At 40.3% G+C, this 21,206-nt stretch overlaps 1 protein-coding gene across 3 annotated transcripts in view; it reads left to right on the top strand.

Moving 5' to 3' along the window:
* LOC126284886 (uncharacterized) overlaps positions 1 to 21,206 on the top strand; it is a 687,599-nt gene that overhangs the window by 331,835 nt on the left and 334,558 nt on the right. For all 3 annotated transcript variants that reach the window (XM_049984141.1, XM_049984139.1, XM_049984140.1), the window contains exon 3: positions 16,038 to 16,091. The gene's annotated coding sequence lies outside the window, so the exon portion shown is untranslated. The remainder of the gene's footprint in view (positions 1 to 16,037; positions 16,092 to 21,206) is intronic.

The raw sequence follows: 21,206 nt of genomic DNA, 5'->3' as shown, positions 1-21,206 counted from the left end.
GTCTTTACAAAAATGTTATAAATAAATATCTTGAATGCAGCCTATTCTCCAAGGACTGCAAATACATATAAATAATGTACCTTCGTAGGACTGTGGAGTTTACGTTCGCGGACAACAGTCCTTTAAGAACGAACTTTGTTCAACATCTCTGTAAAATCAACGCCTCTGTTATCAGAAATCGTACCTTCCGTGAAATTTTTATTTATAATTTACCATCCTGCTCTCCCCAGAAAACAAGTAAATATGTGCTCCCACGAATACTGCTTTTTGATGACACATGCAACATTTAAGAATGTTGCAGCAGGCATACTAATGGGGTTATCGGAAAAAAGGCAGCTGAAAATGTTTGATTTATAACACCCTGTGGCAGCGAGAAGCCCATCTAAAAGAGCCACTACGGAAGGAGATAGATTTTGTGTGTGTCGTCAAGACGCGCCACTTATAGTTATTATGGGCCCACAAAGTGGTCGGCTATTTTCCTAATTGTGTTACAAGGCGCTGTGTGATGTCTTTTCAAAGTGTTTTAACAAGAGACTCCCCGTATCCACTGAAGGCGTAATTAAGATCTCGAAGCTGAGGCTGTCAGACAGCTGCGTGCCCAAATCATAAAATAAATGGAATAGTGGCGATTGCAGCTTTACAGTAAAATACATCCTCTTTGAGTCAGGAAGTCATTGTACGAGTACATTAATACTAGGCATGAAAATTAATAAAAATTTGGAAATCATTTGTGCAACATTTTGTGCTTTGAGTTTTAATTGGGGATAACACCAGGTGAACATTCTCTGAAATGCTGCCAAAATGTAACGTTGATTGGAAAATTTTAGTAACGACGGTATGTAGTGCAAAATAAAGGTACTTAGTGTCCCTAGACATTGATATAATTACAGACAGAGACTGGGCTGGCCAACGATGGATTAGAAAGTCTGCCATGACTTTGAGGAAGTACCCATCCCTGTAATGATTGGGGAAAACCATTACACTGTGGCGCTAGATTACGTCACTTACCTCAGATATGGGTAATGTTGTTAGGAAAACTGTGGAAAACGTTAATTATGGTACTTGGAATTTTTAACAATTCAAAACGTTTCTTGGATTTATTGCAATAGAATCGTAGTCAATCACCTGCTTTTGATTTTTGATACTTTTTATCAACCATACACGAAAACTACTATGATTTCGTTTTTTCCTCTAGTAATATTTCTGTCGATTCGAATACAAAAAATATAGTTCTGACTATATGTGCCGTCGGATTATCTTTCTCCCTCTTTTACATGATGTGTCTTAACTAATCTTTGTTATATACTTCAGTCCATTTACACCTTTTCCCATTTTATACCATGAAAAAGGGCAAACAAATGACTTAATTACTGACGTCTCTACGGTTTCCTAATATTTTGGAGCTTGCAATAAAGTAGAACTGGAAATCAGTAACAGTAAGACTAAGATGATAGTAACAAAAATGAATGTCTTTCCTGGTGTTCTGCAACTAATGTTTATTTATTCATAAAACTGTTTTCACCTTTTCTTAGTCGTCGTCAAGTGATAACTGCTTGTCGTTAATCGTAAATAAAATTATGTGTGAGAGACACTACAGATACAGACACAGAGTGTTTACAAACATTTTTTTTCAAAGTTATAACTAAAATACTTACTTTCTTAATTTTAATTTAAAAAGAATTTTACTATTGAAACCTACCAGTTTAATAACAGGCAATTATTTTTAAAAGGGGTGAAATAAAAAACTGTATTTGGACTTTTAAAACCAAGTTGACATTCTGTATTAATGTTTGTTAATGTCAATTATGTCCAGCAATGTCATCTTTCTGTTACTTTTGATGGAATTTAAGCCATCACAATGTACATTGTCATTGTTATTTGCCTGGATAAAACATGTCCCTCAAAGGTTAAAGCTTCTCTCATGGTCTGACAAACTAATTACCACAGGTCTTCCTGACTGAACAACATACAGAGTACCACAGTTCTCACGAATCATCTAATACACACTACCACGTGACTAAAATTTCATTTTGTCTTTGCTATTAGATTACGCCTTACCTGCATGAAGTTCAGCTGTTGTAGTTCTGCAATGTAGTACTTTTCTTTGTAAAGATGTTGTATCATTACTACCAATATCTCTGCAAGTCAAACAGAATTTTACTGTGAAACATTCAGTTATCACCTGAGTTTAACCTAAGAGGCCGAAAGTTTTTGATTAAATAAATAATAATTGTAGACGATAATTAAATATTTTCTTTTTTATACAGTTATCTTATCCTTTCCATAATTTAGTTTCATTCCTACTTTAAGACTTGGTCTAAGATGTCTGTTTTAATATTTGTACCTAACAATATAATATTTGTACCTGGTCCGCAGCTCGTGGTCTCGCGGTAGCGTCCTCGCTTCCCGAGCACGGGGTTTCGGGTTGGATTCCCGGCCCGGCGGGGCCAGTGATTTTCACCTGCCTCGAGATGACTGGGTGTCGTTGTGTCGTCTTCATCATCATCTTTCATTCTCATTACGGTCGGAGGAAGGCAATGGCAAACCACCCCCACTAGGACCTTGCCTAGTACGGCGGTGCGGCTCTCCCGCAGCGTCCCCTTCGCTGTGTTAGGGAGTATGGCACTTCATCATCATCATCATCACCTAACAAAAACATTACAGACGCTAGTAATAGAGTAAATCATTTGCCCCATTTCACAGTATAAAGTGTAGGAAGAATCCTGATAAACTAAACTATTTAAGAAAGATGTGGAGTATCCACATTAGCTGAACTTGTACAAAAGAGGGATAAAGATAATCTGATAGCAGATATAGTCAGGACAATAATGTTTGTTGTTGTAATCGACAACAAGGTTACTAGAAAGAGCGCATATTATTGTCATGTTCTGTCACACCCCCAGTTAACGTTAGTAAGCCAATATGCAAGAAACGCTAAGGAAAACATTACATAAGAAAAATGAAGTCATAGACCAGTTTTCGTACTCAGCCCAATCAAAGTTAACGACTAGACGAACAGGAAAAGAAGTAAACAGAAAAGCACAAATGACATGTGTGCGTTTGGGAAAGTTTTCCAAATTTATCTTCCCATGTGTCTGAAACGGAATGACTACATCAACGCTTAACAGGAAGACATGGACTTACAGTGCAGATACCAATCATAAACAGGTTCCCCAGCAGTGCTCACCTATGTGTTTAGAATAATCAGCGGAGTCAGTAAAGCAAAAAATGGAACTGATAGTGATGGAAATAGGAAATTCTTTTGCTGGACTCAACCTAGATAAGATAAGACCGAGACGAAATCCTAACTGAAGGTAAAGTAAGTAAGCGTGGATGAGTACGACAGAACACAGCAGCGTACTGCATTGACTAGTCTAGAGAAGGTCTTGGATAAAGACTTGAATGTGTGAATGTAAATATCTGACTATGAAACTAGTTATGGTTTTCTAGCCTCGTAAATACATACTATGGTTTCCCATGATGACAACTGCCGATGAGCATGTTGCTATGTCTACTGTGGTTGCCTGCTTGACAATAATGAAGAATACTGTATGTAGGAAATTCTGAAATTATCTTCACTACTTTGATCACGTATATTTCAGAAGTGGGGATATGTGGGAAGGTGCTTTTTCCGTCATGTTTAGGCTTTCCCTCAGCCTGTTGCAGCTACACCTGGTCCTTCCATCGTTTCGCGAGTCTTCTAATTCATCTTTTACCTTGCAGAGTATTTCGCCAAAAATGTAGTGGTAATTTTGATTTGTCCATTCGTAACAGATGGGATATCCATTTTTGTCGGTATTCGTCAACCTTACTGTTTTAAGTCGAAAATATTTAATTCCTTCGTGATATCTGTATTTCTTTTGTAGTCTAGCTTGGTGTATCCTGCTATGTACTTGAGGAATTTCATTTCATTGGCTTGTAATCTTATTTTCTCTTTCTGTTTCATTACCCAAGATTCACTTGCATATAGTGATGTTGGTACTGACATAAATTTATAAAATTTTAGGTATGTTTCTGTTCTTACTGTACGTTGGAGGGCTCTTCTGATAGTGCCATTTACTTAGTTAAATTTCTTAATTTTGTGTTTTCGATCTAGGTCTCCCCTGTACGACAGCATGGTTCCTAGAAATTTGAATCTATCTACTTGCTCTATAATCTTGTTGTCTATAATTATTTTTGTTCTTACTGGATTTTTTCCACAGATAGCCATGGCCTTTGTTTTTTGTATTGATATTGACATGTTATATATATGTGGCATGTTTGGTGTAGTTCGTAGGCAACTCTCTGACGTCCATCTTCATTATTCGAAATTAACACCTGGTCATCTGCGAATAACAAAGTCATAATGTAATCCTTTTGATTGAAGTTATATGTATAGCTTTTCAGTTTCATTTTCCATTGCCGTATAATGTCGTCAATGTATATATTAAAAAGCAGTGGAGAGAGACTGCAACCTTGTCGAACTCTTAAATTAATAATCTTTGTTGTTTCTTCATTATCCCCAAATATTTGGATTCTTGTATTAGCATGGATCTTTTCAACTTCCTGAACAATGTGCACCAGTATACCTCTTTTTATTAAAAATTTCCCACAATAGCTGTCGATTTACTTTAGCAAAAGCCTTTACATAATCGGCGAAAAGGAAGTGTGTTTCTTTATGTTTTTCTCTAAACAACAAATATGTTGCCTGTACAGCTTCTCCCCTTTCTGAATCCATGTTGTTCTCCTGACAGCAGACACTGCATTATGGATTTTAGTCTTTCGCTTATTATTCTAGCATAGATCTTATACACTGTATTTAATAGTGACATGCCTCTATAATTTTCGGGTTTTGATCTGTCTCCTTTTTTAAATATTAGTTTTATAAGTGAGATCTTCCATTCTTTTGGTATTTCCTTTGTTATCCAGAAATCTGAGGAACCTTTTCTTAGATGCTACCGAAGAAAATTTTATTAGTTCCCTGTTAATGCAATCACTTCCTACTGCCTTTCAGTTCTTCGTATATCTGAGCACATGTTCTAATTCTTGGAATTCAACATGATCTGGATTTGTTTCAGTATCTTCATCACTTTCTGTGTTCATCTCTACTCATTTGCTTGTAATAAGGCAGCCAGTCTTTGTTCTTTATTACATTGATATCTGCCACATCCTTTTCACTGATATTCAGGTGTCTTGCAATTTTATATGCAAGTGTTTGTCTCCCATGGACATCGTTTTCCTCCTGGCAACAAAGTTATCCCAACTGTCTTTATGGAGTTTCCTGCTTAGTTTTTTCACTTCTGCTGTCTGCTTCTTGTATGTTTCATTATTCTCCTGACTAGCACAGAGCACATCTAAACGATATTCCAGTTCCTCCTACGTCCACCACAGCATGTTCTTATTAACGTGTGCAATTGCTGCCCTCATGCGAGCTCACAGCTCCTGCATGTCCCTCACCGATGTCAGGTGGAAAGCATCTTTCACAAAGCCAAAGGTAAAAATGTAACTGGTGTATTTCTGGAGATCTTGGGGAACAGGAAAGATGCCCTCCTCTGCCAATCCAGCGACCTGAAAATGTGTCGTCCAAAGCATTCCTAGCGATCGACGCTCAGTGAGGATGGGCGCCAACCAATTTTCGCTTTTGTTCACTGTAGACTTAAAACTTAATAAGCGTCTCTGTTCCACTATAAATCTTTCCGAAATCTTAACAGTGCCGTTAGAACCAGTTATTTTCCTCTGCTTCCAATTGTCACAGTTACGCCCTACTTTATAAAGTCTTTGTTCAAAATAAAGTTACGAATGATAAACATACGGCACAATGGTTTCCTCTTTCCAAAGAAATCAAGCCTGAAACTGATCCGTTTTGCGGATAGAATGAACACTGCTTGCTAGCATCCTGTGTGTAATGCTTTCTGCATAGTTCTTTTTTTCTATTTAAGTCTTTCTCTTTTTCAGCAAATTATTGCTTACTTATCATTCTTCAGTGCAAAGAAGTTTATCTTGAAATAACTGAAGTCCCTAAAAACTGTTAGAATCTGAAATAACGTGCTGACTGAAGGAATATAATCATGTCTGTTCACATGATTCAAAGTAGTAATTCCGTTCTGGAACAGATAAACGCGACGGGAGGCCTGTGTGTATATCTATAAACTACATGATTTACTGTGGAATTACGGTTTACACGACGTGCTCAGAGTCTGTGCACGCAGAAGATTCATGCGTCATGCGAAAACCCAAAACACGAACCAGATCGCCAGTCCAGTGATGCAGGCACGCAGCTGTTCTCGAAGTATGTCTTCATAACTGTACAAAGCACTAGTGGAGGCAAAAACCGCCTGTAAATCTTTGTAACGCGCTCTCGTAAAGTGGCACTTCTGAATGCATAAGTGTGTCCAGTAATAAATATCCTACCGACTGTAATTTACGAAATGTCAAAATACATAACGTAATAACTAGCTTCAGTTTGTCTCGCTTGAACTAAATTAGCTTCAAGTCTGTATATCATGAGCTCTGTGTATGATAAATGGTTATGCCTTTACAAAATGTTGGCATACAGCAAAGCACCTGCAGGCTGCTACGAAATTTTCCTCAAAACTGCTTAGATCAACAGTATACAGGCACACTTACTGCCACACAGGTTGCTTACCTCTGCGACTGCTGTATTACTATGGAAAAAGGAGACATGAACACAGCTTTAGAGATTAGAGAAGTACACTGATGTGACGAAAGTCATGGGATACGTCTTAATATCGGTCGAACCTCCTTTTTCCCGGTGCAGTGCAGCAACTGAACGTGGCGTGAACTAAGCAAGTCGTTGGAAGTCCCCTGCAGAAATATTGAGCCATTCTGCCTCTATATCTGTCGAGAATAGCGAAAGGGTTGCCGGTGCAGGATTTTGTGCACTAACAGACTTCTCGATCATGTCCCATAAATGTTCGATGGAATTCACGTCGGACGATCTGGGTGGCCAGATCAATCGCTCGAATTGTTCACAATGTTCCTCAAACGAATCGCGAGCAGTTGTGGCCCAGTGAAACGGTGCATTGTCATCAATAAAAATTCCATCATTGTTTTGGAAGATGGGTCCATGAATGGCTGCAGAAATGAGAACATCGAAAACTTAACATCAGGATTAGATTAAATTAGATTAGTACTTGTTCCATAGATCATTAATACGACACTTCGTAATTATGTGGAACGTGTCAGGTTAATAAAAGATTTCTATACAAGATATTACATTACACAAAATATTACCAAAATATTACATGACAATTTTTTTGGGTGGGGCATGGGGAAATTACCCACTTACTATATCCAAAAATTCATCTAATGAGTAGAAGGAGTTGCCATTAAGAAATTCTTTTAATTTCCTTTTAAATGCTATATGGCTATCTGTCAGACTTTTGATGCTATTACGTAAGTGACCATAGACTTTTGTGGCAGCATAACTTACCCCCTTCTGTGCCAAAGTTAGATTTAAGCTCGAGTAGTGAAGAACATCCTTTCTCCTAGCGTTGTAGCCATGTACATGCTATTACTTTTGAATTCGTTCGGATTGTTAACAACAAACTTCATAAGTGAATATATATATTGTGAGGCTACAGTGAAGATCTCTAGCTCTTTAAATAAGTGTCTGCAGGATGATCTTGGATGAGCTCCAGCAATTATTCTGATTACACGCTTTTGTGCAATGAACACTCTTTTACTCAGTGATGTGTTACCCCAGAATATGGTGCCATACGAAATCAGAGAATGAAAATAGGCGTGGTAAGCTAATTTACTGAGATGTATATCGCCAAAATTTGCAATGACCCTAATAGCATAAGTAGCTGAACTCAAACGTTTCAGCAGATCCTCAGTGCGTTTTTTCCAGTTCAACCCCTCATCAATGCATACACCTAGAAATTTTGAATATTCTACCTTAGCTACTGATTTCTGATCGAAGTATACATTTATCAATGGTGTCATTCCATTTACTGTGTGGAACTGTATATACTGTGTTTTATCAAAGTTTAATGAGAGCCCATTTGCAGAGAACCACTTAATGATTTTCTGAATAATATCGTTTAGAATTTCACCAGTTAATTCTTGTCTGTCAGGTGTGATAGCTATACTTGTATCATCGGCAAAAAGTACCAGCTTTTCATCTTCGTGAATATAGAATAGCAAGTCATTAATATACATTAAGAACAGCAGAGGATCCAAGACCGAACCTTGCGGCACCCCATTCTTGATTGTTCCCCAGTTTGAGAAATCACCAGATTTTTTTGCATATTATGTAAACTGCTTATTTCAACTTTTTGCACTCTTCCAGTTAGGTATGATTTAAACCATTTCAGCACTGTCCCATTCATACCACAGTACTTGAGCTTATCTAGAAGTATTCCATGATTTACGCAATCAAAATCCTTTGATAGATCACAAAAAATCCCAACGGGTGAGTTCCGATTACTCAGAGCATTTAATATTTCGTTAGTAAAAGTATATATAGCATTTTCCATTGCAAAATCCTTCTGGAAACCAAATTGACATTTTATTAAAGCTTTATTTTTACAAAGGTACTCTACAATACATTACTTTTTCAAGAATTTTGGATAAGGCAGTCAGAATAGAGATTGGGCGGTAGTTGTTGACATCAGACGTATCCCCTTTTTTATGCAATGTTTTAACAATGGCATACTTCAGTCTATCTGGGAAAATACTCTGCCTCAGAGAGCTATTACATGTGTGGCTAAGAATCTCACTTATTTCTTCGGAACAAGCTTTTATTATCCTACTGAAAATGCCATCAATTCCATGTGAGCTTTTATTCTTGAGAATTCATTATCTTCCTAATTTCAGAAGGAGAGGTGGGTGGAATTTCAATTGTATCAAATGGTGTGGGTAAGGCCTCTTCCATTAACTGCCTTGCTTCTTCTAGAAAACATGTAGATCCTATTTTCTCTACACATTTAAAAAATGATTATTCAAAATATTTTCGACTCCCATCTTGTTATTTATTAAGTTTCCACTGCCTTTGATGGTGATGCCATCAGCCTGTACTCTTGGTTGCCCTGTTTCCCTTGTAATAATATTCCCAATTGTTTTGATTTTGTTATCAGAGGTATTAATCTCAGACATGCTGCACATGCTTCTGGACTATTTACTAACCTTTCTTAATGTAGCACAGTACTTTTTACAATATTTGGCTGTTTCTGGGTCATTACTCTTTCTTGTTGTTAGATACAGTTTTCTTTTGTGGTTAGAAGATATTTTTATTCCTTTAGTAAGCCAAGGTTTTTTGCATGGTTTCTTATAAGTAGATTGCACGACTTTCTTGGGGAAACAGTTTTCAAATTCTCTTACAAGTGTATCATGAAATAAGTTATATTTTAAATTAGCATTAGGTTCCTTGTACACCTCATCCCAGTCTAACTGCTGAAGATTTTCACTGAAATTTCTATTTGTTGAGTCATTAAATGAACGCACAACTTTGGAGGGTAGTTTTGAATTACTGAAAGTAGCTATGTCATATACCGTGATTAGTTGAGCATCATGATCAGAAAGGCCATTCCCAACAGGACAAGAATTTATGTTTTTAAACCTATCTTGGTCTATAAAAGTGTTATCTATCAATGTGCTGCTATACTTTACTATCCGAGTAGGAAAATTAATGACAGGTGATCACGAAGTAAATAAAGTTATAGCTCCTACTACCCAGACAGCAAAATAACCCTTAACGATCGGAGCAAGGAGAAAATCAAACACATAGTAACACTGGCAAAAAGAGCATTCCTGGTCAAAGAAATCTACTATTAACAAATATAGGCCTTAATTTGAGAGATAAATTTCTGAGGATGTACGTCTGGAGTACAGCATTGTATGGTAGTGAAACATGGACTGTGGGGAAACCGGAACAGAGGAGAATCGAAGCATCTGAGGTGTGGTGCTACAGACGGATGGTGACAAATTAGGTGGATAAGGAATGGTAAGGGTTCTGCTCAGAATGGGTGAGAAAAGGAAATGTGGAAAACACTGACGAGGGTGAAAGGGAAGGATGATATAACATCTGTCAGGACACCAGGGAATGATCTCTATGGTACTAGAGGGAGCTGTAGGGAACAAAAACTGTAGAGTAAGACAGAGACAGGAATACACCCTGCAAATAATTGAGGAAGAACGTCGCAAGTACTTCTCTGGGATAAAGAGGTTGGCAGAGGAGAGGAATTCATGGGGCGCTACACCCAACCAGTCGGAAGACTGATGATTAGAAAAAAAAAGAAAAAGATACTGCGCACAGTAGAGGAACAATTGGAAGATGAAAACTGTATCAGCATGACAGTGCAACGTGTCATAAAGCATATTCTGCGTCGACAATAAAACTCCTCAAATGGACTTCCCAGCTGAGAGTCCCGACCTGAACCCAACGGAACACCCTCGAATGTCGCCTTCTCTCCAGGCCCAGCGTTCACCGTGACTGCCGTATCCTGTTTCGGGCCTTGAGGAAGAATCAGCTACCATTGTTCTACAGGCTTTCGTACACCTTATTGAAAACATCTGCAGCAGAGTTTGACCCGTAATAAAGGTGAAGGGTGCACACATCCATATTACACTCACCTCTATTCACAGGAAAAGGGCAACTTAAGGTGTGCCAGTTGACATCGTCCATGATCAGAGTATCGAGCTTGCAGGAAACAGGAAAATCATGTCTTACTTACGAAGCTGGGCCGTTTTTATCTTGGAAATACTGTATTATTTTAGGCAGTCCCTTATTATTAGACTGGATTAAAATCTTATATAATTTGTGACGTTTCTTCGGGTACCTAGAAGCTGCTTCTGCCGAGGAAACTTGATTCACTTCCGTATCCGTAAATCTAAGAAAACATCCTGTATCGTCGTGTTTACAAGGGGCGTTGTGGAACGTCCACTTGAGGCCGATTATTCGGGGATGCGGCAGTGAGTCTTTAATTGGAAGCAGCGGTAAGCAGTCCGTGTAGTTTGGGACGGGACCTGGGGGAATGCCGGCGTCCGGCACTGCCTCCGCCTTGGTTCTGATGCTATCGCCCGTCTGCTTACATACCTGCCTCTTCCTCTTACTTGCTGATGGGCCCACCTCCCGAGAGGTGATGACGGATCACTTATAGCTACTTCCTCTCCTGTTTCCTTCTTTTATTTTCCTACGTAATCGGGAGGGAACGGTTTAGTATGTCCCGATTTACACACACTCGTTTGGCATGCTTACAATGCTGTCTTCCTCAAGAACGAGATGTACCCCAAAAAATATTTGTTATATTGTCTTTTGGGGAAGATCCGCAGCCAATGGTTGTACAACAAATTTATTTGACGACCTATATAACATAGAATTTCTTAAGTTGTGACCTGCTTTGGTTCCATAGAACAATCTTCAGATTTGAGTGTACAGCCCAGAAGATTAACGCTTAAAATTCTACAAACAATATGTGTGCTGCGTCGCACAACAACATACTATTCTACGGCATATCATGCACGTTGCTTATATAATTACACGGGTGACTCTTGTAGCCGACATACTCGCTCTGAAGAAGGTTCACTGGAACTGAGACCGGAGATAACTTTAGAAATATATGCAATCCAGACGAACAAAAAAATCGTAAGCTACAGGAAAGATACATTTTCAAATGTCCAGTCTGATGAATCCCGCTATCACAGTATTTCGAAGACTGAAAAAGTTGTCAGCCACTAAAAATAATAGTCTAATACGTACTCACTGTCTGCACTTAAGTTAGAATATTATGACATGTAGAATACCCAATCTGGAGGAATACTGAAAATATGTCTTCTGTCTGCTACGTCGATAAAAGTTTAAAAATCACACCTTATCAATTATATAAAGATGTTTGATGTGCGTAAGAACACAGTACATAGTTACGCAAAAAACCAACACCCCAAGGGAAAAAAGTAATGTACTGAGCGGAGAGAAACTATAATAATTAACAACCATAGGTAACTGTTGCACATTAGTCCGTGACTACTTTCCGAACCCTGCCGGTTTAAGAAGTTTCAGCACGCTTGTTGAATTCGGAGTTAGGGAATTAGTACTCTGTTGCAGACGTTCCTTGTACCCCATTGAAAGGTATCGCTTAGAACATCTCAGTCGTGCACGAAGTTTGATGAAACTAGCAATTTTCAACCAGAAAAAAATCCCAGTTCTTGAGCATACACCTTAATCATCTTCTATGGAACCGAACGACGTTTTATGTTTTCGAAAATTCAGTTTTCGAAGCTGGAAGAGGTACAAACGAGAGGAACGTGGCACTTAGCTCATTCACAGCAAACTATACGCAACGACGATTTTGTCAGTGAAGCGAACGAATACATATGTGTCTATACTCAAATGTGGCCTAATTTGAAGGCGATCACTAGTAACCGGGAGTATTTGTGCAGTAGAAAACACACTAAGCGTTCATTGGTATTGGTTTCGCTAATGTATACTGTAAGTGAAAAACGCATGAATGGCTAAGGGAGAGACATATTAATATAAATGGCTGGGAAACCTTTGCAGAAAAAGTAATACCCCTAAGAATATCAAGAGCTCAGATAACAAGCCAGTATCAAGTAAAGAAGGAAAGGTTGAAATGTGGAAAGACTTTATAGAAGCGCCACATAGTAATCCTGAAGATAGTAATATCATATAAACGGAAGAGGAAGTTGAGGATGAAACGGGAGAGATGATACTGCAAGAAGAATTTGCTCTGAAAAACCTATAGAACAAAAAAAGGCTCTTGGAGGGAGCGACGTTCCTTCATAAACATTGAGCCCTTATCTTAATATTCCACCTGTTACGCAAGATGTGGAAAGTCAGAATGCTCCTAACTTCTAGAAAAATGTAATAGTTATAATTCTGAAAAAGGCAGTTCCTTACAGGTGTTAATACTGCAGTACCGTCAGCTTAATAACTCATGGCTGGGAAATACTGACAACGTTTGTTCACAGGAGAATGGTAAGACTGCTCAAAGGCGAATTTGAGGAAGATCAATTTGGCTTTCAGAGAAATATAGGGACTTGCGAGGTAATATTGACCCCATAATTTATCTTAAGAGACAAATTGTGGATAGGTAAACTTATGTTTATAGCATTTGTAGACTTGCGAAAAGCTTATAATAACGCTGAAAGAACAACACATTTCGATATTCTGAAGATAGGAAGAATAAAATACAAGGAGCGAAATGTTATCTACAACGTATACGGAAAGCGGACTACAGTTGTAATAATAGTAAAAGTATATTAAAAGAAACACGTAGGTAGGAATGTTACGTCTCTTGTAGCCTATTCCCGGTATTTTTAACCTGTGTGTTGAGCGAGCAACGAAAACCATTGATAAATATACTCTCATGCTCATAAATTAAGTATAATTGCAGAATGTGGTGCCACACAACCTGTCACTAACACAAAACTGGCGATAATAACTTAGGCACATAGGGAACACACACGACACAGATCTGTAAGTACACGGTATTGGTGATAAGTTGAGAAAACCGTCCCGAAACACATATACTACAAAACGCCACTGTTTCCTACGCATGTACCCCGACATCAGTATGGGATATGATCACCATGCACACGTACACAGGCCGCACAACTGGTTGGAATACTCTGGATCAGGTGGTCGAGCAGCTCCTGATGTATAGCCTCCCTTTCTTACACCTTTGCAGCAAAATTACTGACGATGGTCAGTATAGAGAAGGTATAAACTGCATACTGTCAGTAATAAGAAAAGCGTTTCTGAGAAAGATAAATATGTTAATACCGAAAGTAATTTTTTGATGTTAGGAAGTCTTTAGTGGAGGTATTCGCCTAGACTGCATACCCGAACAGAAGTAAAATGTGGACAATAAACAGTTCATACAAAAAAAAGTATAGAAGGTGAAGAGATATGGTAGTATAGAAAAATGCTGTATATCTGATGGATAGATTGGATAACTAATGACGAGGTAGTACTGTTTCGACTTGTAAGAAAACGAAATAAGTGATACAACTTAACTAACAGAAGAGATCGTTTAATTGGACTAATACTGTAGCATCACGGTATCGTCAGTTTGGTAACGGAGGGAAATGAGGGGGATTGGATGGGGGGAAATGTAGCGCTATCAAGCAAGTTCAAATGGATGTAGCTTGTGCTAGTTATGCAAGGATGAAGAGGCTTGCACAGGACATAAGTATGCAGGAAGCAGCATGTGAGCAGTCTTCGGACTGAAGACCACAACAATAACATTACACAGTACAGATCAGTATAAATAAAACCGAAAAGGTTCAAATGGCTCTGAGCACTATGGGACTTAACTTCTGAGGTCATGAGTCCCCTAGAACTTAGATCTACTTAAACCTAACTAACCTAAGGACATCACACACATCCATGCCCGACGAACCTGCGACCGTAGCGGTCGAACCGAAAAGGCTGTGTGCTAATCTACAAGTAATCATTTTCCTGTTTTCTAGTGTATACCATAACTAAAATATACTCTAAGGAACGGCTGAAATTTCGTGACAAATATTTACGATGTCTCGGCAACAGAACAAAGCTTTCTTCATCAGGCGGGCGAACATACCGACACAGACTGATAATAACACGTTATTCGCGTGCCGAAACAGTGCATGTCTGTCGCAAGTGATATAGCTATTCACGCGAGCGTGTATGAGGCGAAATAAAACATGTCTCTGCTATTATAAAACTACTTCTTCACTATAAAAAATAATGACATGTTTAGTCTTGTTGTTACTGCATGTTTTTCCAAAGGTGTCTACATCTAAACTGTACCGGCATAACATAAATGTTCCACTTCGGCTTCAGATATTAGGGTCCTACACTAGTTTCTGTTCACCGGTTTCATTTACAGCGATAACTTCTGTATTGTGACATGCATAGGGTAGTTTATTATGAAATGCCATGTTTTCTGTGAGAACCATGATCTCCAAGTTAACTCATGACCACATTATAAACTTGTGGAAACTACTAGAAAAAATAAAATTCTGAGCCCGACTGGAACACTTAACAGGCAATGCTCTTGCAGCTGTGAAGATGGGTCGTGCTTCCACAACTGTCAGTAAGAGCACTATATTCAAAGAACGGGACTCTGTGTTAGACGTCAAGCTCGGTACAAATTATTGTTGATTATGAAATAAAATTATTTTTAGATGTCCATTAGCAAGACTATTTTGTTGCACGTTTACTTTCATATTACGGAAATTTGGCCACGTAGTTTCTTTCATGGCCTCGCACGTAACACAAGTTTCAAGAGCGAACGCACTCGATTTTTCAAACATAAAATTTGTTTCCACACAAAACATTATCATCAAGTATAGAAACATCAACAAAAAGTGTATAAAATATTATATTAAGTTCTGATTTACTGAACGAAATAAACGATGTAGGAAATGTGGCAAATCAGGACTGCTAAAAAACCTAGGGTAAATTTCTAATTTTGGTCATTCCAAGCAAAGTGAAGATATTGTTACATCTGTAACGCTTCTGGTTCCTCTGTTTAGGGGCAAATCAACACAGCTCACATCATCAGACCTTCTTATATGTCGTTCATATTCATGTTTATTTGTTTGTTTTTTTGTGTTAATCGATAAATGCCAATTGTACAATTAATGTTACGTCCGTAACTATGGAATGACGGAGTACGGCTACTATATGACGAAAATAGACGTTGTAATTAGCAAAATTTCACTTTTGAGACGTTATGCGAGGAATATACACCGTCGAGTTCATATGACAACCTCCAAACCTGCCATCTGTAACGCTTCAGGGGACTGATGACCTCAGAAGTTAAGTCCCATAGTGCTCAGATCCATTTGTAACGCTTCGCTCTTCACGTACGTCACGCGATTTTCTCTCTCTGTCGGCTGATTCAGTTGATGGCGTGCCGCATGTCATGCGTTCGTGGACTACTTTTCTTTATTAGTTTCCCCTGCCTAAAACTACAATGTGAAATCGGTGTCGCCGTTTTGCCCCTCATTGATGTCATTCCAGCACTTAATGTTACCACTTTATTAAATTAATAGTAACTAACGGATACTTTTTTTCTTTTTGTTTGCAGGGAAAGAAACTTTGCTGCAAGCTGAGAAGGGCGTTTCATCATAGAGCTGTATTGGTAAGTGCGATACGTTCTGTTAACTTCAAGTATATGGTTCAAATGGCTCTGAGCACTATGGGACTAAACTGCTGAGGTCATCAGTCCCCTAGAAGTTAGAACTACTTAAACCTAACTAGCCTAAGGATATCACACACACCCATGCCCGTGGCAGGATTCGAACCTGCGACCGTAGCAGCAGCGCGGCTCCGGACTGGAGCGCCTAGAACTGCACGGCCACCGCGGCCTGCTAACTTCAAGTATAATGCGATGCGAACATCACGACAAACTGGTATATGCAGGGTGATTCAGAAAGAATATATATCTCGCTTATTGGAGGAACAAGTACACTGTCTAGTTTATATTCATTGCTGACAGATGTCGGCTCTTTTCTGGTTGCTTGGTTACCGTCACACGTTGCAAAGTGATTACTGCGCAGCAGAAATCAAATAAATGGTCAAATGGCTCTGAGCACAATGGAACTTAACTTCTGTGGTCATCAGTCCCCTAGAACTTAGAATTACTTAAACCTAAAAAACCTAAGGACATCACACACATCCACGCCCGAGGCAGGATTCGAACTTGCGACCGTTGCTGTCGCGCGGTTCCAGACTGTAGCGCCTAGAACCGCTTGGCCACTCCGGCCGGCAGCAGACATCATTTTGTGTTTTCGTGTTGGTGCTTGCCTAGACTATGGCCTTGTACAGAAGTGAAAAATTATCAATAAACAGTTCATACAAGAATAGAAGCTGTGATAACAGTGCAAAGACGTTTCAGGTTTGAAGTAGCAAACTGATTCTCCGAATGGATGGAACATTCGCAGGACTGTATGTACAAGAAAAAGTCCTGGCCGCCCTCTTGTTTCCAAGGAAAATGCCGCACCAATTCATACCGGTTTCTAACGTAGACCTACTCGCTATGCCAGTCGGGAGATATAGCGGTCTACAACAACAATTTGACATGTCTTGAGACGTCATTTCGTTGTATAGCCGTATAAGTTGAGCTGTTACAGACTCTACGTCATCAAGAGAAAGGCAAACGTGTGGCATTTCCTGACAAGCTTCAGTGTGCTGTTGATAATAATAACCCTGTTGCACAATGCGTCCTGTTCAGTGATTAAGTAACTTTACACCTTAGTGACAGAGTAAACAAATACAATGTTCGAATTTTGGACTTAACAGAAACACGAATGCACTCATTGAACATGTACGAGATTCACCTGAAGTCAAGGTGGTTAGTACGGTATCCCGCTCACCTGTTTACGTACCATTCCTCTTTGATGGAGATACGGTTAACGGTCAGCAGTATCTTGTTATGTTACAAAACCGGTTGCTTCCGAGCCTGAAAGAGAACAACTTCATTTTTTCAACAGGACGGGGCACATTACCTCACTGCGATCATCAAGTGCGTGAATATTTGAATGAGACTCCCGCGAGCCACTGGATTGGCCGTCAAACAGCCGGCGACTTAGCACTTCTCAGCTGGCTTACAATGTCTGTCTGCCACTTCTTCCTGTGGAGTTTCATTAAGGACGCCGTTTATCCACCAACATTACTACAGAACCTAGAAGTCTTGAAGGACGAGATACTAACATAACATCAGCGATAATGCATATGCTTATCCGAGTAGGGGAGGAATTCGAGTATCGAAATGGTATCGTTCGTGTCCCTGGTGGAAGACATTTTGAATATCCGTAATCTAAATTTGAGAAATTTGTAAATGTATATCCTGCCTGCCCCGTTAGCCGAGCCGTTTAACGCACGGCTTTCCGGAGCGGGAAGGAGCGCCTGGTCCCAGGCACGAATCGAGGTCCGGTGAGCCGGCCAGTCTGTGGATGGTTTTTAGGCGGTTTTCCATCCGCCTTGGCGAATACGGGCTGGTTCCCCTTATTCCGCCACAGCTACAATATGTGCGCAAACAAGTTCTCCACGTACGCTTACACCACGATTACTCTACCACGCAAACACAGGGGTTACACTCGTCTGTTGTGAGGCGTTACATGGAGAGGGCGGGGGGGGGGGGGGGGGATCCACCAGGGGCCGAACAATAACCCTGGGTTCGGTGTGGGGCGGCGGAGGGGTGAAGTGGACTGCGGTAGTCGTCGTGGGGTTGTGAATCACTGCGGCTGCGGCGGGGACGGAGCCTCTCCGTAGTTTCTAGGTCCCCGGTTAACATACAACAAATATATATCATAAATTTCATAGCTGTATGTATTACAGTTTAATAAATATATGCGTTCGAGAGACATATATTCTTTTTGAAACACCACGTATTTCGAACTGTTTATTCCTCAGGAAAGCAACACAGATTTTATACATCATGATCATAGCGAAAGACCTCACATTACAACTAGCATCTCCGAAGTGCCCACTACGGATTGTTTAAATAACCGAACTCCCACGTGCAAAACAGTTTCAGACTTGACGAATGAGTAAGGTGTTAAATATTTGATGTTAAGCTTATCAGCCAAGAAAAGTGTGGGATAGTTTCAAAATTTTGCTTAAAGTTTATTGATAGTCGCTAAGGGCGCTCATTATCAGATACTGGACGAGTATAGCCGAGGTAATTTGCGCTCCATTTGAAGCAAAAGCTATTTTTCACACATCTGTGTCGTAATTCATGAACTATGTATCGCACAATGATTTAATTTTTCAGGTACATTCAGTGGTACACGCGGATACTGTCTGCAAGAAATGTTCTAATAAAGATAGTAATAAATGGTTCAAATGGCTCTGAGCACTATGGGACAACTTCTGTGGTCATCAGTCCCCTAGAACTTAGAACTACTTAAACCTAACTAACCTAAGGACTTCACACACATCCAAGCCCGAGGCAGGATTCAAACCTGCTGCCGTAGCAGTCCCGCCGTTCCGGACCGCGCGCCTAGAAAAAGATAGTAATTAAGAAGCAATAAATTAAAACGTCATGCCTGATGCTGCATTATTACTGCACACTGTAAGACAAAAACTTTTTTCTTTTCGTCATATTGTAGGAGGATTCAGCGAGAAAAAGCTTGAAATTATGTGTCAAGTTCGTTGGCGGTCATTAAGTGCTGTTAATCTCAAATACTGGATGAATGTTGTCTGGGTAATGTGTGCGCAACGAGTTACGCTGTTTCTAGACGTATGCACAGTTTCTGACAGTATGCTTGTCTTATTCTTTTAAGCCTTTGACATAATAACTCCTAAGGAACAGATTATGAGAGCAGCTAAAATTTTTAAATTCGTTCCATCTTTACCTACAGGAAATCAAATTTTATTTCTTGTGGAGGCCTTAGGTGGGCAACCTGCAACCGGTACTGTGCACCATGCACCAAATGGTTGAAATGGCTCTGAGCACTATGGGACTTAACATCTGAGGTCAGCAGTCACCTACACTTAGAACTACTTAAACCTAACTACATCAGACACATCCACGCCCGAGGCAGGATTCGAACATGCCACCGTACCAGACTGAAGAGCCTAGAACCGCTCGGACACAACGGCCGGTTACCATGAAGCAGGCCACCCTGTAAGCAATAGACAAAATAATGTTCAAATGTGTGTGAAACCTTATGGGACTTAGCTGCTAAGGTCAACAGTCCTTAAGCTTACACACTACTTAATCTAAATTATCCTAAGGACAAACACACACACACACACACACACACACACACACACACCCATGCCCGAGAGATGACTCGAACATCCGCCGGGACCAGCCGCACAGTCCATGTCTGGAGCAGTAGACACTGAGGTCATGGGACACCTCCTAATATCATGTCGCACTTCCTTTTGCCCGGCGTAGTGCTACAACTCGACTTAGCACGGACTCAACAAGTCGTTGGAAGTCCCCAGCAGAAATACTGAGCCATGTTGCCCCTGTAGCCATCCATAATTGCGAAAATATTACGGGTGCAAGATTTTGTGCACAAATGATCTCGCGAATGATTTAGGAGATTGATGTCGGGCGATCTGCGTGGCCAAATCATTCACTCGAAATGTCCAGAATGCTCATCAAACCAATAGCGAACAGTTGTGGCCCACAGCGCAATGTCAACCATAAAAAATCCATCGTTGTTTGGGGAACATCAAGTCCATGAAGGGCTGCAAAAACTCTCCAAGTAGGCAAACATAACCATTTCCAGTCAATGATCGATTCAGTTGGACCAGAGCATCCAGCCCTTTCGATGTAAACACAGCCCATGCCTTATGGAGTCACAACAAGCTTCCACAGTGCCTTTTGACAACTTGCATCTATGACTTCATGGGGTCTGTGTCACACTCGAACCAATTACCAATTGCTTTCGGGCCTCGACTGACCAGGCCAACCGAAATGGTCACGAGACCAGGAGATACACTGCAGGTGATGTCGTGCTGTTAGCAAAGGCGCCGTCCGGGGTGGCCGAGCGGTTCTAGGCGCTTCGGTCTGGAACCGCGCGATTGCTGCGGTCGCAGGTTCGAATTCTGCCCCGGGCATGGATGTGTGTGATGTCCTTTGGTTAGTTAGGTTTAAGTAGTTCTACGTTCTAGGGGACTGATGACCTCAGAAGTTAATTCCCATAGTGCCCAGAGCCATTTGAACCATTTGTTAGCAAAGGCACTCGCGTCGGCCGTCTACTGCCATAGCCCATTAACGTCAAATTTCACCGCTCTGTCCAAACGGATACGTCGTCGTACTTCTCACATTGATTTTTGCGGTTATTTCACGCAATGCTGCTTGTCTGTTAACAGTAACAACTCTACGCAAAAACCGCTGCTCTCGGTCTTTAAGTCATAGCGTCACTGCGTCGTCCGTGATGAAGAGTAATGCCTGAAATTTGTATTCTCGGCACGCTCTTGAAACTATGGATCCTGAATAAATTTCCTAAGGATTCCCGAAAGGAAATGTCCTACTCGTCTAACTCCAACTACGATTCCACGTTCGAAGTCTGTTAACTCCCGTCGTCCGGCCATAATCACGACGGAAACATTTTCAGCCGGCCGCTGTGATCGAGCGGTTTTAGGCGCTTCGGTCTGGAACCGCGTGACCGCTGCGGTTGCAGGTTCGAATCCTGCCTCGGCCATGGATGTGTGTGATGTCCTTAGGTTAGTTAGGTTTAAGTAGTTCTAAGTTTTAGGGGACTGATGACCTCAGATGTAAGTCCCATAGTACTCA

This window comes from Schistocerca gregaria, chromosome 8, assembly GCF_023897955.1.
Source record: "Schistocerca gregaria isolate iqSchGreg1 chromosome 8, iqSchGreg1.2, whole genome shotgun sequence".
NCBI lineage: Eukaryota > Metazoa > Arthropoda > Insecta > Orthoptera > Acrididae > Schistocerca > Schistocerca gregaria.
Note: the sequence above shows the minus strand (reverse complement) of the source record. Positions and strands in the feature narration are given on the sequence as shown.